This window comes from Phytophthora cinnamomi (assembly GCF_018691715.1).
Source record: "Phytophthora cinnamomi strain GKB4 chromosome Unknown Contig0, whole genome shotgun sequence".
Classification (NCBI taxonomy): domain Eukaryota; phylum Oomycota; class Peronosporomycetes; order Peronosporales; family Peronosporaceae; genus Phytophthora; species Phytophthora cinnamomi.
Genome location: NW_027150933.1, coordinates 1,666,129 through 1,672,590, shown reverse-complemented (window position 1 = coordinate 1,672,590; position 6,462 = coordinate 1,666,129).

Here is a 6,462-nt window from a genome sequence, read left to right as displayed (position 1 = left end):
CCGACGGTGGAGGAAAGCCTTGTGAAGAAGCACGGCGTCTACCCCTGCTCGATATTATGAGCTGCGAGGTTTCTCAGGTAACGGTCCACCACATACTAGACTATGTCTTTTATAAAGAAGGTGGTCGCTCTCATCCTGCTGGAGTGACATTCGGTGGTATAATCTTCGATGAAGTCGATTCCGAAACAAGTGCAGTGGTCGCCACAGCATCCCGAACAGTAGCGGCTCCATCGGGTACAGAAATGATGGTCTCAGTGACTCTGAAGACGATGGCCGTGACATTGAGGATGATACGCAAGTTTCTGGTGGAGAAGGACCACCAGAACCAAAGCGCCGGCGGCGAACCGAACATGGAGCCACCTCGCACAATAGATAAGCGCAGGCTTCGACAGGACATGGTTTGGCGGGGCTACGGGTAAACCCGGAAGTTGATCAACTGATCTCGCTCCACCGAACGGGAGCTGGGTCGAGTAACTCAACTCAGATAGTGGTTAGTCGCGGTGAAGATGACTCAAGTAAGACTCAGTTTCGACCTACATGTATGTAGACGACAGTCCGTTAAGCTCTGGTGAACGGTAAGTATGCGTCTTTCACGACGCAGCAATTTGTGGAGTTTGTCCAGATTCACTGAAGGAAATTCAACTTCTTTTCACACCCTGCTGTCCTTCGCGGTCTGTTTGGTTGGGATTTTGGTACACGTGGGTTGTCGATCCTGCATTTTGCACGAGTGACGGAGCGGGAGAAGCAAGAGCGCGTTAGACGGAGCGATATGAGTAATTTTTCGAAGAAGAACACTTTGCCCGTGCCACAGGAAGCGACGGAATTCCCTACACGAGTAGGCACTGTGGACGTTCTTAGTAATCTCACTCGGCAACTGTACCAGCCGGCGGTGAGCGAAGCGTTGGATGCCGCATCGGCGTTCCTTGTGGAGTTACGCGTTAGTGAACCACCAACGTAAGCCGCAGCGCTGGCCGAAATCACGGCATGGATAGATGACCAGCTTGAACTCTTCCGAGTTTTTATCGCAGATGAAAGTTGGACAGAAGTCACCGGCATCAAGGCTCACTTTAGCGCGTCCCACGAATCGTTCGTACGGGTGCACCAGTTGATTATTCGGCATGACATTGTCTCCGCGTTGAAGTCAACAAAATCTAGTTCTAATCGCACTGACCGAGCTACAGCCACCGACAAACGAGTTTTCATCCCGCAGGAGATTCGGAGGGCGCTGCCAAAACAGGGCAATAAGCAGATTTGTTTGCGATTTCTTTCCGCTCAAGGCTGTCGTGGAAAGAACGGCAAGTGCATTATCAACACACTCTGTCACTTCAAACCAGCTAATCTGCCTGAACCCGTTCGTCTATTTATCGTTGAGAACTACGGGGTCTCGCAGCGGACATGCATTGAAGGTACCCGTGGGGGGGGGGGGGGGGGCTCCCTCCGTCGGCGAAGGACCCAGTGGTACACGTGCATCAACTCACCGAGGAGCTACAAGATGTCACGCGGCGTCAACACCCTGCAAAGAATACGTACTCGCAATTGCGAGCGGCTCCAGCACCCCACGAAGCCGAAGCGCCATCTGCAAAGTCTGTGTACAAGGGGGTGTCTACCCTCGGGCCGCTCGATAGGCTCGTGCCGTCGAGCCCGTCCACCCTCGGGCCACTTGATAGGCTCATGCCTTCGAGCACGTCCACCCTCGGGCCGGTCGGCAGGCACTTACCTTTGAACGCCTACGACAATTTCATCTTCGGTCAGCGAAATCGCGTTGCGATCACGCGGAAGGTTCGTCAGCGCCTGCCACAATTGCATTACGAAACCAGTGGCTCCATCCTCAACGGATTGCTGTGGCAGCAAGAGCTTCGGCCACCGAACCGCACTCCTACTTCGGTCATGAACAATGGTCGTGTAAAATATTTACTAGACAACACAAATTCCGCGATTATCCGGCGTACTGGGGTGCAATTACCGGAGTTTGTGCGACTGCTTCGAGGTGATTCGACCAGTGACTCTCGGCCGAATAAAGCTCTGGAGGAGTCCAAATGCTGGGAGGCCTGGAATAACTATCGCTACCGGACGCGGTGGTAGCACATTGTACGTCATGTCGTGATTCCTTCTAGGAAATCGTCGTTCCAACCGCAGCCGGCAACACCACCGAATCATGGGTCTGCTAAACGTGCACTAAATGCAATTATCAAGCATCAACGAAAAGGTCATGTCTCGTACCGATATCTCATTCTGGACATTAATTTGCTCCCGTTCCTACATCACGTCACATGCAGTCCCTTTGGAACAGTCCACAAAGGAGAAGTGTACCTCTCTATTGATGCCCATATAATTCACGATCTCTCCTTCCCTCCTAGCGTGTCGGTGAACGATTACACAGAGCCAGATCACGAGGTAGGTGTTGGGTACGATGGCCCAGACGCCCTAGCTAATCGAATTATGGATGTAGCCGGCGCATTTCCTACGATGCAGCGAATGATGACCGGCGACGTTAACGTGGCCTTTCGCAACATCCCGATGTCTGTTGACCACGTCGGGCGTTTTGCAGGTACAATACCGGAACTTGGTGTTTCAGTCGTGGATCTATGCTGCTCGTTTGGTTGGAAGAACTCTCCTTCCTCGTACTGGATAGCGGGAGCAGCTATTGGTCATCTGTATGCCAGTTCAGCCCCGGTTTGGCCATTATAGCTCTCTGAAGCGAGGGACAATGTCGATGCCAAGACGTGGTGTGACGACCACGTCGCTATTGAACCCAACATTGGATCCAGGCTGGCTGAGGCTGAACTTGCACTCCGGTCGGCGATGATGACAATACTGGGCCCTGATGCCTGCAGCGAGGAAACATGTACAAGTTGGTTCCAAACGGGTCGAGCATTAGGCCTAGATTGGGATTTGCCAGCTCAAACTGTCTCGATGCCCCAAGCAAAAGTGGCAAAAGCCTTATTGCGACTTCATACAACGATGGGCCTCACCAAAACTACATGAGCAGAACTACAAAGCTTCTAGGCAGCCTTCGCCATGTGGTAACTTGTATTCGTGCTGCATCTCCGTTCTTTTGCGTGTTGCAGACTTGCCACGAGTGCACCACGCTTCGGATATGTCGATGTGTCCACTGAAGCCAAGGAGGGCCAGCGGTGGTTCAAAATCATCATACCAATTGGGAGGCTGAACGCTATTCCGCTGGCCCGATTCATTTGCCGTCACGAGCCGCAATACCAAATTCAGATGGACGCAAGTGATCAAGGGCTATATGCCTTGTTCCCGGCAAAGAGAGCGTTTCTGCAATTAAAATTCACTACAGAGGAGCAGGTGCTGATTCAGCGCTGCAACGACACAGGAGACAGCACCTTCTGCAGCAACGTCCGGGAGCTAATAAGCGTTGTATTCGTTTCGCTAGTGTGGGGATCCGCGTGTAAAAGCTCGGACGCCGAAGCGGAAACGCATGTACGATATTTAATCGACAACACTTCCGCGGTGGCGTGGAATAACCGCTAGTCCAGTCGCAACACTTTCGCTCAAATGTTGCTTCGTATCATGGCTACATGCGAAGTCCAGCACGGGTTTTACTCGACAGACTCTCACGTCGCTTGTAACGGGGTTACACGTACAAGTGGCTGCAAGCCACTTGTGAATTTAACAGATAGGTTATCTGTTAAACGTTTTGGATACTTCCTCACATTGGTGTAAGACACACCGATGGATACATTGAAGTGGACCACCTCAGTGAGTGGTCCACACATACCCAAAGATCCTATTGGTAGAAAGCAGCATCTTTCTACCAATCAGAGACATGCATATTAGCGGGGCTCTGACAGCCAGCCGCTGCCAACCCTTTCATAGATGATAAACATTTTTTAGCAGATTTTAGAGGAAGATCAATTTACAAACAATACAGTTCTCATTTTACCTCAAACTAGCTACTTGGAGTCTTGTCTAAGTTAACTTATATTTGTGTATTCAAATATAATTAACCTAAGTAATTACTAAGTACTTACGCTTCCTCATACACGTTGCGCAACGTGTAAGCTAAAGTAGTGAGTCAAGTTAGACCCACTACACCTGGTAGCACTTTGTAGTCCGTCCAACGACCGACTGCTTGACGTTCGTATGCGGTGTACGAACGCGGAGCCGAGAACCACATGAGCACGGAGGTGCGCATGGAGAGCTCCAACACGCCTGCAACGCATGTTGCACGCGCTGACTGCCCCCACCTGTCGGATCCAGAGTGGGAGGCCCTCCAACGACTGTCAACAGTCATTGGGGAGGCGGCGATAGCCACAATGTTGCGTACGCTATCGCCGACAGAGCAACATGGTGTTGCTCTGGGGTTCATCATGAAGGAGCAGCGTGACGCTGCTTCCTCAGTGACGGCGTCGTCAGGGACAACACCGCGTGCTCAACCATTAAAGTTGAGCGTAAGCAATTACGTGGGAAGAGAGGGCGAGCCTCTCCTCCGATGGCTTGTCGAAGTCGACACAGCCATTGCGGCTCGACGCATCGTCGACCCGCTGTCGAAGGTCGCGTTCGCCATGTCCTGCCTTGGCGGACGCGCAAGGAGTTGGGCGTATGGACGCCGACTCTCCGATCCTACGTGCTTCAGCACGTACGAGATATTCAAAGAGGAGCTCAAACAAGCGTTTGAGCCCCCGCACAATGAGTTCCGGTCGAGGGCGGAATTCCTCGACCTGCAGCAGGGTAAGCATGACGTCCATGCTTACGCGCAGCGCGCACGATATTTGGTATCAAATATCGTGACTAACCCGATTGACGAGGCGACCAAGGTCGTCACGTTCATGAAGGGGCTTAGAGATGGACCTGTGAAGACCTATCTCTTCCGAGAGTACCCGAGTACTCTCGAAGCTGCGACTACTCTCGCAATGCAAGAAGAGTTTAGCCTGCGGCAGGCTAAACTGCATGCGAACGTGCCGAGGTCGCAACCGCGCCCGGTAGTGAGCACGGGAGGTCCGGAACCAATGGACCTCTCGAATGCAACAACTGCTGGTTACCAGCAGCAGGGAGGTAGCGTGCGATGCTTCCGTTGCGGAAGGATCGGTCCCTTTGCACGGGAGTGCACAGCTCCCATGCCCCCTGGAGGTGGCCATCGTGGCGATGCCGGGCATCGCCGCGAACAAACAAAAAACGTGAATATCCAGTAGGCGTGGGGTGCCCTACTGGTAATGCAGTCACGCGTGCCGACATCGGGCACGCGACACTGAGGACTGCAGCCCCCAGTGAGACCAGCTCTCACTGCAAGAAACAAGATGACAGGCCGAACCTAGTTATCTTGAAGGTTTACTCGAAGAGAGCGAGTGACTCTCTTCGAGCTTTGGTAGATTCAGGCGCGTCGAACAACTTTGTTCGACCACGAAGCCTGTCGAGACTTGACTTCGAGGAGGTAGATACACCTCGAAGGCTTCTGGAGGTACGACTGGCAACAGGTGCCATCGTGAAGACCGAGAAGCGCGTCGCGAACGCGCACTTCTCGTACAAACAGCGAGTGTTTGTCGAACACTTTTATCGTCCTGGACCTGGACAATAGGTTCGACGTGGTAATGGGCATGCCGTGGCTTGCACGGTATGATCCGGTGACAGACTTGAAGAAGCGCACGCTCGTGCGCTTCGGACGCGACAGCGGGACAGAGAGCGATGGCCCTGTTACCGCAGCGCGCGCACCAGCAGGTGCGCGTGGCTCACCAGTCGAGACAGCGCTTTATGCTGCTGTCCCCGGAGTGCCCAAGAAGTGCGCGAGGGCGCGCACAAGTGAGACCTACGTCGGCAATGCTACCGACGTCGGAAGAAAACGATGTGTTGGTTCCGGGAACCAACACCCACGTTCAAGCGTGTAAGGGACAGTCCCTGACCCGAAGCGGTCAGGTCGACAACGACGCGTCGGCTCCGGGAGCCGACACACCCTCGGTCATGAGGGGCTCCGCCAATGAATGGCGTCGAGGTGACGAAGGCGTGTCAACTCCGGGAGTTGACGCTGCAAACAGTGCGGACGGTTGCAAACGTACCGCACTGACGCAATTTGCATGCTGTCGTGCAGCCGGGCTGCACGACGAAGCGCCATGCGATCAAGCCGGGCTTGATATCGCGCGCCCGCAGACAGGGTCTGCCGGCGAAGGGACACGTTACCGTGCAGCCGGGCTGCACGAAGGAAAATGCGGTCAAGCCGGGCTTGATACCGCGCGCCCGCGGACAGGGTCCACCGGCGAACAACTGTCCAAGGCCGGGCCTGGACCAGAAGAACAACTGTGCGAAGCTGGGCTCCGCACAACAAGAAGACGGCGCAAGCGGAAAACGCTGCGCAAGTCTCGGTCCGGGACCGAGACGCAACAAGAGCAGACTGCTGGGCAGAGTGAGGCGGTGACGCGCACCGACACTGGATTCCAGTATCGTCAAATGGGACTCGCTAATCCTCCAACGACGACGTCGGAGTTGACTTCGCTTCCAGTCATGAGC